This window comes from Balaenoptera physalus (assembly GCF_965194825.1).
Source record: "Balaenoptera physalus genome assembly, chromosome: 3".
In the NCBI taxonomy this organism is placed as follows: domain Eukaryota; kingdom Metazoa; phylum Chordata; class Mammalia; order Artiodactyla; family Balaenopteridae; genus Balaenoptera; species Balaenoptera physalus.
The window spans coordinates 96,576,410-96,588,809 of NC_138890.1; the positions used below are offsets into that span (position 1 = coordinate 96,576,410).

The 12,400-nt window shown below is 33.6% G+C and overlaps 1 protein-coding gene across 2 annotated transcripts in view; it reads left to right on the forward strand.

Annotated features, from left to right (window-relative positions):
- Positions 1-12,400, forward strand: part of LOC309658992 (uncharacterized protein) — a 228,769-nt gene that overhangs the window by 34,691 nt on the left and 181,678 nt on the right. The window lies entirely within an intron of this gene.

The following is a 12,400-nucleotide window of genomic DNA, read 5'->3' on the forward strand; positions in this document are numbered from 1 at the left end:
TTTATACACTCAAGGTCAAAATAAAAAGTGAGAAGCATTCATTTGTGCAAAATTAATGAAAAGTTATTAATAGTTTTCTTCCTATATAATAAATTTGTGAATCATGAAAGTATATATGATACATAATTATATGGATTATATGTGTCTGCTTTATTTTAACTAAATTTACACTTATATAGGCTCATTAGTAGTAAATGTGGTTCTTTTTTGTTTTAATTCCTTTTTATGATCCTCTGGTTATGTTTTTGCTGCAAATATATTTTGTTGTTTTAATAATAATCAACTGTTTTGCAATGATAATTCATCTCATTTTTTAAAGGAAGTGCTGCTATTTGCTAATTTCTCAAAGACATTTAAGTAGATAGTTCACTGCCACCATCCTTTTTCCTTTACTAATTCATGGTGTTTCTGCACTACAGTTAGGGAGCTGAATCAATGTTACTGAGATAGACAGTAATTAAACAGAGTAAGATGAAGCTACAACAAAGGCCTCCAGATCTTTCAAATAGTATTTCTGACACCCGTTACAGTAATTTATTGAGCAATATGACTAGGCTTTAAATGGCAAATACCACATTTCACCAGTTTTCCATCTTAATATTTTTATGTGTGATTGGATTTTCTTTCATAATGTGTTCTTATTATAGCCTTTTTTTTGAGTTTTCTTTCTATTTTTTAAAAACTGATTCATGCTTATTTCAAAATTCAACTAATAAAAGTGAAAAAAAAAGAGTGCTTCAGAGTCACATAGACCGTAAGGCAAGGAGAGGTAATATTTTACCTGATAATTCCTCTGTAAGAAAAGAATATTGTGAATAAAGTAACTTGGTTAATTTTGAAGATTCTGAAAAAGGCTAGAGTGTATATCAAATTATTATTAAGTGTAAGATTTTTCATGAAATGGAAACTATGTCTTTCCTATTTCCTTGTATCTCTCCATAGAAGTTTTCATTGACTAGTTATTGGAATGAATTTCTTTGTCCATAATATCATGACACTTCTCCATTGAATGGCAATTGAAATTAATGATAGTACTTGGTTTGTGTTATTGTATGATTCTAATTTGGAATCCTGATTCTGCTGTGGTCTAGGAGAGTTACCTAGAACAAATGAGTTTACTTACAGAAACGTTAGCTTCAGTAGATTCAAAATTCAGATTATGAAATCTATTTCAAAAGATTATGTAAATGAAATGAATTAATGTATTTTAGGGTCCAGCATGATACTTTGAATGGCACGGTTCTCAATACAAGTTAATTATTTCTCCTGCTTCCCAAACTTTACTCCATAGCATATGCATAGTGTGAAAATCCAGGCTTATTCTTTTAGTAAAGAGAAAAAAAGCCAGGTTCATTCCTCCTCTTCTCAAGCTCCAGTTGATTCAATCTATTCAAGATTCTCCACTGCAATACCTTTGTTTCTCCTACACACTTTTGCTGATATGTCTTTACCTTCAGTCAAATCTCTGTCTCTGCTTCCAAGTTCATATTTCCTCCATGAATCATTCTGAGTACCTTGAAATGCCTTTCAGCAGATTTGAGCTCATTGCGGCATGGCTTTTAGACGTGTAATTCAGTTTTCTTTGTATAATAATTATTATTTTTAAAATATTTATATTTTGATATTGAAGATTACATATCAATAATAGGCTTTGTTCAAAGTGTAGGTTAGTGACTGCATTATTTTAATACTTAGCAGTGAATATCCCCATAAGATACTAGGCAGATAAAGCCTTTATTGCTCATCACGAAACCATTTCTTTATCTCCTGCATTATAGGATGTTCTCATTCCTTAAGATCAATAGTTTGAGTTATAGCCATATTTTGTCATCAAATGCAAACTAAATCTTTTGGAAGGGATTCAAGGGGATATGCAGTCAATCCTCCCAGTGTTCCAGACAGAGTGGGACAATAAAGATGTGCTTCCCATCCTCCCCGCCCTCAGAAAATTACAAAGCATGTGGGCTTACATTGTGGTTCTTGGCAAGAGGTGTGGTGTGGCGTGCCACAGTTACTGGGGATCAACCACAGGTTGTTTTCTGCCCATGTTCAATAATGTGCAAGTGAATGGCCAAGTTACCTCATACTGGATTTAGAATTATATATGATTTTGATCAGTAGACATGGATTTGATTATAGCAATGTCTTTTATCATAATAAGATAATCTGGCTCTATTTTTAATCTATCCCAGTGCTATGGATATATAATATCTATCACTGAAGGTTTTCATTGTTCGTTCTTTTGTGTTACTTTTTACAGAGTCTCTAGACATTTTTTCCTATCCCAATGGGGCTCCCAAAGACTACTCTGCAATCAAGTTTTCCAATGTCTCTATAGTACAACACCTTATATCAGTTTTGTTTCCCGTTTATTTCTCTTTAATTTTTCAATAAATAATGTCTTAGTTTAGGCTACCCAGAAGCAGACCTTGAGATAGAGCTCGAGTAAAATTTTTTTTTGAGAAATGATTCCAAGAAACATCAGTAAGGTAGTGGGAAAGAATGATAAGAGAAAGAAGGCAACAAAGGGGGACAATTGGAGTTCATCCAGCTGGGGAATTGTGGGAGATAGAGAATGCATCTTAAAGTTATATCAATTAAGTTAGAGGAAACTACTTTATTCAGCCACTCCCATCACTCCTTAGTTGAGCCCTACTTCTAAGGGCAATATCTCTCTGACACTTTTGGCTTGTTGTGATTGAAAGTAATTGTACTCCTATAGCAAGAAAAAAAAATCAAAAAGTCCCTCAGACAGACAGTTTAGATGTTCTACAGGGGCAGCGTCCATTGAAAAGTTGTAAGTGTGGACAGGATATAGGCAGGGCAACAGTATCTGCCACAGTGTCTATTTGATACTTAGTGATTATGTGGGGTATAGAAAACCTTCGGATTATTTAAGTTTTAAATGTTGAACAAGACATGAGCATTAAAGGGTTAACTGACGATATTAAATACTATAAAGAGTTTCTTAAAGAATACATGGATCAGTATAATATAAAGAGTACAGATAAATCATTTAAGTTCAAAGATATGACAATTGTAGGTGGGAAATGAAAGGAACAAAAATAAGAAAATGCAGTATATATATATATTTTTTTTTAATTTGATTTATTTATTTTTATATTTATGGCTGTGTTGGGTCTTCGTTTCTGTGCGAGGGCTTTCTCCAGTTGCGGCAAGTGAGGGCGACTCTTCATCGCAGTGCGCGGGCCTCTCACTATCGCGGCCTCTCTTGTTGCGGAGCACAGGCTCCAGACGCGCAGGCTCAGCAATTGTGGCTCACGGGCCTAGTTGCTCCGCGGCATGTGGGATCTTCCCAGACCAGGGCTCGAACCCGTGTCCCCTGCATTGGCAGTCAGATTCTCAACCACTGCGCCACCAGGGAAGCCCGCAGTATATTTTTTGATTGGCCAATGTGGTGGAAAACAGATGGAAATCTAAACTTTGCAACAATGATTATTACCTGGAGTCAAATATATCAAGGGATATCAAGGGGCTATTTCTAATCAAGAATAAGCATTAAATAGCTTTTCTTTTAGTGGAATTTAATTCTTTCAGAAAATAAGTTAATTGACCTTCTAATTCATAAAGAGGTTTTTTCACAGCCTAAATCATTTAGAGTTCTTAATAGCAATATACTTACAAACAAGTTATTTTAACTAATACAAACCCTTTCCTCTTGGGATAGTGAGTACTATCACTATGTATTGTAACACACTATGAACATAGTGTATTGTATCACTATGTGAGTAACGCACTATGAATTGTGTGTTGTGATGAGTTTATCTAATTTTATTTTGGTGGGGGAGGAGTGTTGTTCCCATATGTGTCATATATTCTTATCTTTAAGGGCTGACAGAAAAACTGTTTTTACATACTTACGAGAATTAAAATTCCATAGCAGAAATGGCCAGAATTATGCTAAAAATACTTGAAATATTCTTCCCTCCTGCTGTTTTTCTTTCCACATGTTATGTCTTAGAAGTCTTTGTTTTTCATTAGATGAATCTATTTGAAAATTTAGAAAAATGCAAAAGCCACATACCCATGTAACTTTAAAAAATATTGAGATTTGTTTTCATAGTGTAGGCAGGTTAATTAAAACAGCAATACAGAAATATTATACTTGTTATTCCGAAAGTCCTCCTGATTTTGTGTGAGTAGAGGTTTGTTCAAATGACCTGATTATTGACTACACAAACACATCAAAGCCTTATTAAAATTCAGCTCTGTGCTTCTGGACATACATTTCAGAATCTGTGGCCTTTGGAGATCATGGGAGTACCTTGAAAGAAATCGAAACCAGTCTGACTAGGAGGATTTAAGAAGATTCTCTTGGCAGTTAGAAAACTTAGAAGAGTCTCCAGGCATTTATAAAATTTCCTTTGATATTATGATGTCTAATAAGACATTATGGGATTTAAGACTATACATATCCCCAATCCTAGCCCTTTGGTGGATATAATGAATAAGGTTTTCAGGGGGAAAAAGGCAAGATTTCACTCCTATTGCAATTGTATTTTAAGTACCATTTTAAATCTTCTATTTAATACCATAAAACCTCATATCACTTAAAATAAAAGAGGAGGAGGGTAAATATGTTGAAAAATCAGCCTGCCTCTGTATCATACATCGTACCTTGGTAAGACCTATTTAGCTCTACATTTTTGACCAAGACTCCCTGCCAAATGTCAAGCATCAATAAATCACACAGTTGCCCAGAATTACAATCGAGGTTACATAAAAAATGAGAGGCAAATTAAATACATAAAGGTAAAATGGTAACAGATACACAGGTAACCACTGGGGAGTCTATTAGTGGATTTTTAAAAATCAGTTGTCATATATAAATTGAACTACATTAAATTGCTTATATCGGCCATTTTTGGCTGAAAAGCAATAATTTTATGCATGTATTAGTTTTTTGTTATTGGTGTAGACAAATTATCACAAATTTTGGCTTAAAACAATACAAATTTATTATCTTACAGTTTTGGAGGTCAGAAATCTGAAATGGGTCTCACTGGCTAAAAGCAAGATGTCAGAAGGACTGCATTCCTTCTAGAAGGTCTAGAGAAGAATCAATTTCCTTGCCTTTTTCAGCTTTTAGAGACCATCTGTATTCCTTGACTCGACTCCTTCCTTCATCTTCAAAGCTTCATCTTCAAAGCAGCATAGCATGCTAATCTTTGACTCTACCTCTTCAGTCTCATTCTTCCACTTACAAGAACCCTTGTGATTGCATTGAGCCCACCTGGATAATCTAGGATAATCTCCCCATTTTAGAGTCAGCTGATTAATAACCGTAATTCTATCTGAAGCCTTAATCCATTAAACAAGATCATTTGGGGTCTAAGCTCTCGGTATTTTTCCTCTGATGGGTTTCTGTAGATTTCTATTACCTTTACCACTGGGATTAGCAAAGTGGTAGTGTTGATTTTCAGTATAACCATTGTTACATTTCCTGGAGGAAGCATTTCTCTGAATCAGTAGAGCCCTAAGTAAAGGAAAAAATAAATCAAAATATTACACATAGGACATTAGGTTTAATAATGAGAAACATAATTCCTGTTTATATCCCTTAGGTGTTAGCTGGACCTACATTCTGGCTGTAGATGAAAGAGCACTATATATTGGTCACTGGTTCAAAGCATATGAAACATTACATAAGAGAGCACCCAGCTTTGTAGAATGTTGTCTCCTAGCTGGCACAGTTATTGAATCTTCAATAGGTCATTCCATTAGTCCATCAGACCAGTTGCTTTGCATGATGTTAATACCATAAATCCAGTGTGAGTGAGTCTTTTGCCTTACTTATTTGGTATAAAACAAGTTTTGCTATGAAATAAGTTTATTAACATGAGGTGCATATTACTGAGGCCCAGTGATTGCTCAGGTATATACATGAATATGTGTGTTAACCAACTTATATTTTCTCTCTCCTTTCTACTATTATGTAAGGTTTGTGAGGAATGGTTAATTTCATAATTTTAATATGGTCCCTTTTTCATATGTCAGAAATCTCAGGCTCAGAGACAATGAGTCACATATCTCAAGTCAAAGAGCTAGTAAATGGAAGAATATATTCTAGCCCTCGTTTTCAGGCTCCAAGTCTAGTTCTCTTTGTGTGACACCAGAGTTGATATCAGGAGAATGGATTAAATTATAACATTAACAATAACTACTGTTTATTAACATATTATGGGTTAATGTAATAAAATTTTATATTTTCATATCCAAGATAGTCCCCACCCTTGTAAATTAATTTGATACATTCTTTATCAAAGTGTAAATGTAATCTTCACTTTATATAATGTACCTCAACTGAGTATATTTGTTTTTTTGCAGTTTTTTTTTTTTTTTGGAGAAATTTTCACCCAATTTTATTTCCCAAGTTTATATGGTATTTCCCTCTATCTTTCCCTTTCTGACACTTGTAGGAACCACATCTTCTAATGGTCCAAGTGTGATTAGGCCTTGGTTTTATAAACAGTGCAAGAATATGTTTAACATTGTGGCAAAATTCCAATGGCTGTTTTGGTGAACAATACACAGTACAGTGACTTCAAGCAACATCAGCTGAGTATATTTGACCTGAGGAAATGTGTGATGCAAATTTAAAAAGGGATACTTTAGATGTATTCAATTTAATAACATGGTCTAGTGCATATATGTCACTTTCAGACACCAATAAGTTATAAATTTTAAGGAAATAAAGCTATTTTTATGAATACAATTTAAAAAACTTCAGTGAGGTTGTATTGATAAATATCTGAGAAAGGATTAAACCTATGTCAGAAATATAGTCTGAACTCACATGGAAAGAAAATTATTTTATTTTTTGTCTATAGGTAAATGATGCTGGTAGCTCATTATAGGAAGGATAAAAATTCTTAAAGCTACAGGGCAAAATTGTACATAGGGTTAAAAAAATTTCAAAATTTCATAGGGTTAAAAAAAAAATCAATACTCTAGCTATAGGATTTAAATCCTTGCCTGCCTTATTAGAATCACTTAGAATAAGTTGTAAATGAAAACTATCTAAAATATTTCACTATGCTCAGAGCAAGCCAATATGGGAGCTCTGATATTTAAATGGAAATCAATGGAAAGGTAATTGGTGGAGAAATATATATATCTTTTTTAAGATCACAGCAAAAATCTTCAACGCTTAGTTATTGAAAGTTTTGCAAGAGGAAAAAATAAAATCCTCTTTAGAAGATGACAACTTAAATGTTGTAATCACATGTAGCTTGACAAGATAGGCACATTTAAACATGTATACATATATGTATTGAAACAAACCAATTTGAAACAAAACTGTATGTGAACTGTTTGATGTGCAAAGCACATGCCATAAAAAACCACTTTACCAGAGATGAGAGTAACAAAGACCTCACTGAGGAGAGAGGCACTGATTCAGGGACTGTCCCTTAAAACGAATACTACTCCGTCAAAATTTTATATGTGGGATATAACCCCTGGTTTATCAGGATGAGTCTTGAGACATTGCAAATTTACTGTTCTATTAATTATAGTATTCTATAATATTGAAACTATTTAGTATTTTAACTTATGTGGGGGTCTAAATCTTGTGATTCAACTCCAAAAAAATATTTCCAGAAAAAATGCCACATTAGTGTTGTCATCTGAAAAACAGTTAATTGTCCCAAAGTAACTCATATACATATATGGATACATATATTGTTTTTGTTATTCACTTTTGGCTTTCTTATCCATTTCATTAGTAAAGGTATCTTAAATTTGTTAAAAGCAAACCACATTCAAAGATCTTTCAAACGTTTTCTCATTATTTTCACGGCAACTTATGGAGGTAGATAAGTATTATTTTCACCACATTAAAATGAGTAAAAACAGGCTTTAGGAAAATTTAGGTATGAAGCTTAAGGACTTAAAATTGAAGTGACTGAACAGGCAAATACTTAGAACATCTGATGACATACCAGTGTTCTTGCCATTTCAGCGCCCTGCTCTGCTTTCTGTCTGCTATGAGCATGAACTTCACTTGGACCTTTTGTGTAACTTTGTTTTTGACAAAAAAATGTGGTAGCCCCAGGATGTCACTTGATGCAATAAACCAAAAGCAAGATTCCATCACAAACCCTGTGTAATTTCAAGAGAAGAAAGCAGGCTACCAATAATATGATTACTGAAGACAGTTTCACTCTCTCTGTCTCTATCTCCCATTATTGATGCTATTGTGTGTTGTTGTATCTGGGGTATATACCAGTGGGGATTTATGAACAAATGTCTGTGTTGAAAGCCATTTGGAATAGTTATTTTCTGCATCGTAAACCCACCACTGAGACACAGCTAGGTTTGTGTGCTTTATTTAACTATTTTTAGAAATTGCTTTTAAATATAATCTTGTTTTAAATTGTATAAAATATTTACCTGAAACTGGAGTCATGCCTTCAAAACATGGTAAATTTAAAAATTCTGCTTCTTTGTCATTTATATCCTACTAAGCCTTATGATAATTTTTTGAATTGTGCTTTAGTTTTCCACTGTTAACCTAATGAAAGTAAATATGTATATAAATTTATATAGCATCCCTTTCCTAATTCGTGTTAGCATAAAAATAATAATATAAAAATAGTAGCATAATATACACTTTTTTTTTCATCTTGCTTTCTCATTTGGTATCCTTGTGATCTACTCCATAGCAATACGTAGAAAATATTTCTCATTTCTTTTATGGCTGAATAATTTCTATTATGTAGATAAACCATACCTTATTGAACCAGTTCCCTACTGACAGACATTTGGATGTCTGTTTCTAGTATGTTGCCATTATAAAAATGTTTAGTGAATAGCCTTATGCATACAACTTTGTGTAAAAAAAAAAAAAAAATTACTAGAAGTATTATTGCTGGCCTAAAGTGTAAAATGTATATGTGATTTTGCTAAATATCAGCAAATTTCTTTCTATAAGACTGTACTGTTTAACATTCCATAGTCTTGGCAATGGAGTATGTTATCAAAAGTTTGGATTCTGCCATTTTGATAGCAAAGACTTGATATTTCAATGTAGTTAATTTTTCGTATTTTATAAGAAAACTGATCATGTTTTCATATGATTAAGAGCTATTTGCTTTCTTTTCTCTGTAGTCATTATGTTTAAATCTCTAACAAATTATCCAATAGAGTTGTTGGCCTATTTAGTTTCTATTTTAGAAGATATTTAAGTATTAGATGGAGACATAAATTATGAATATTTTTCCAATTAGTCATTTAAAAACAATTTTTATTTATACTGGTTTGATTTGCCATGTTTTGTTTTATTCTTCATATTTTTAAGTAATTAAATGTGTCAAATTTTCCTTTCTTGTTTCTGGATTTGTAATCATAGTTAAAGTTTTTGTCTGTTTTGAGTCATAGAGTTATTTACTCACGTAATTTAACTAGTACTTGTATATTTTCCTCTTTTTTTTTTTAACGTTTAAGTTTCTCCTACATTTGACTCTGTCTTAGTGTTTACCAAGTGATGTTTCTATATAGCTATTTTCATTCTTCCACGAATAGTCCTCCCAAAACTTTCTATTAAAAAGTCAACATATTTTCCAACTTATTTAAGATGACACCCTTTTCATGTATTAAATTACTAAATTTTCATTTTTTTTCAATTTCAGGTTTTCTATCCTTTCCAATAACTTATCTGATAATTTATATAATAACAAACTCTTTGAATGAAGGGCAGAGTTGTCCCCGCACTTTCCTCTACCTTTTTCCTCTTCTTTCTTTACTGTTTTCCTGACTATTCTTGCTTTTTTTTTTTTTTCTTGCTTTTTCCAATGTGACAGTTTATCATCTCGTCCAGCTACAAAAAACAACAAACACACAATCGATGGCATTTTTATTGAGATTGCCATTGTTGTATCTCTAAGTTGTTGACTATCTCCATGCTTGGAATGCATTTCCATTTATTCAACTCTGTGTCTTTAAGGAGTGTTTTATAGTTCTCTTCTACAGGTTTTGCAGCTTTTTAGCTGAGTTTACATATATATATTTTCTTTTTCTTTCTCCTTTTATCTCTTCTATCTCTCTTCTCCTCCTCCTTCTTCTTCTTTGTATTATATAGACATCTCTGTCCCTATGTTGATTAGAATTATTATTTTTTTAACATCTTTATTGGAGTATAATTGCTTTCCATCATTGTGTTAGTTTCTGCTGTATAACGAAGTGAATCAGCTGTACATATACATATATCCCCATATCCCCTTGCTCTTGCATCTCCCTCCTATGCTCCCTATCCCACCACGCTAGGTGGTCACAAAGAACCGAGCTGATCTCCCTGTGCTATGTGGCTGCTTCCCACTAGCTATCTATTTTACATTTGGTAGTATATATATGTCCATGCCACTCTCTCACTTCATCCCAGCTTACCCTTCCCCCTCCCCGTGTCCTCACATCCATTCTCTACATCTGAGTCTTTATTCCTGTCCTGCCCCTAGATTCTTCAGAACCACGTTTTTTTAGATTCCACGTATATGTGTTAGCAAACAGTATTTGTTTTTCTCTTTCTGACTTACTTCACTCTGTATGACAGACTCTAGGTCCATCCACCTCACTACAAATAACTCAATTTCGCTTCTTTTCATGGCTGAGTAACATTCCATTGTATATATGTGCCACATCTTCTTTATCCATTCAAATGTTGATGGACACTTAGGTTGCTTCCTTGTCCTGGCTATTGTAAATAGTGCTGCAATGAACATTGTGGTACATGACTCTTTATGAATTATGGTTTTCTCAAGGTGTATGCCCAGTAGTGGGATTGCTGGGTCATATGGTAGTTCTATTTTTAGTTTGTTAAGGAACCTCCATACTCTTCTCCATAGTGGCTGTATCAATTTACATTCCCACCAACAGTGCAAGAGTGTTCCCTTTTCTCCACACCCTCTCCAGCATGTATTATTTGTAGATTTTTTGATGATGGCCATTCTGACTGGTGTGAGCTGATACCTCATTGTAGTTTTGATTTGTATTTCTCTAAAGATTAGTGATGTTGAACATTCTTTCATGTGTTTGATGGCAATCTGTATATCTTTGGAGAAATGTCTATTTAGGTCTTCTGCCCATTTTTGGATTGGGTTGTTTGGTTTTTGAAATTGAGCTACATAAGCTGCTTGTATATTTTGGAGATTAATCCTTTGTCAGTTGCTTTATTTGCAAAGATTTTACTCAATTCTGAGGGTTGTCTTTTCGTCTTGTTTATGGTTTCCTTTGCTGTGCAAAAGCTTTTAAGTTTCATTAGGTCCCATTTGTTTATTTTTGTTTTTATTTCCATTTCTCTAGGAGGTGGGTCAAAAAGGATCTTGCTGTGATTTATGTCATAGAGTGTTCTGCCTATTTTTTCCTCTAAGAGTTTTATAGGGTCTAACCTTAAATTTAGGTCTTTAATCCATTTTGAGTTTATTATTGTGTATGGTGTTAGGGAGTGTTCTAATTTCATTCTTTTACATGTAGATGTCCAGCTTTCCTAGCACCACTTATTGAAGAGGCTGTCTTTTCTCCATTGTATATTCTTGCTTCCTTTATCATAGATAAGGTGACTGTATGTGCGGGGGTTTATCTCTGGGCTTTCTATCCTGTTCCATTGATCTATATTTCTGTTTTTGTGCCATTACCATACTGTCTTGATTACTGTAGCTTTGTAGTGTAGTCTGAAGTCTGGGAGCCTGATTCCTCCAGTTCAGTTTTTCTTGCTCAAGATTGCTTTGGCTCTTCGGGGTCTTTTGTGTTTCCATACAAATTGTGAAATTTATTGTTCTAGTTCTGTGAAAAATGCCATTGGTAGTTTGATAGGGATTGCATTGAATCTGTAGATTGCTTTGGGTAGTATAGTCATTTTCACAGTGTTGATTCTTCCAAGCCAAGAACATGGTATATCTCTCCATCTGTTGGTATCATCTTTAATTTCTTTCATCAGTGTCTTATAATTCTCTGCATACAGATCTTTTGTCTCCTTAGGTAGGTTTATTCCTAGGTATTTGATTCTTTTTGTTGCAGTGGTAAATGGGATTGTTTCCTGAATTTCTCTTTCAGATTTTTCATCATTAGTGTATAGGAATGCAAGAGATTTCTGTATATTAATTTTGTATCCTGCTACTTTAGCAAATTCATTGATTAGCTCTAGTAGTTCTCTGGTAGTATGTTTAGGATTCTCTATGTATAGTATCATGTCATCTGAAAACAGTGACAGCTTTTCTTCTTCTTTTCCGATTTGGATTCTTTATTTCTTTTTCTTCTCTGATTGCTGTGGCTAACACTTCCAAAACTATGTTGAATAATAGTGGTGAGAGTGGGCAACCTTGTCTTGTTCCTGATCTTAGTGGAAATGGTTTCAGTTTTTCACCATTGAGAACGATGTTGGCTG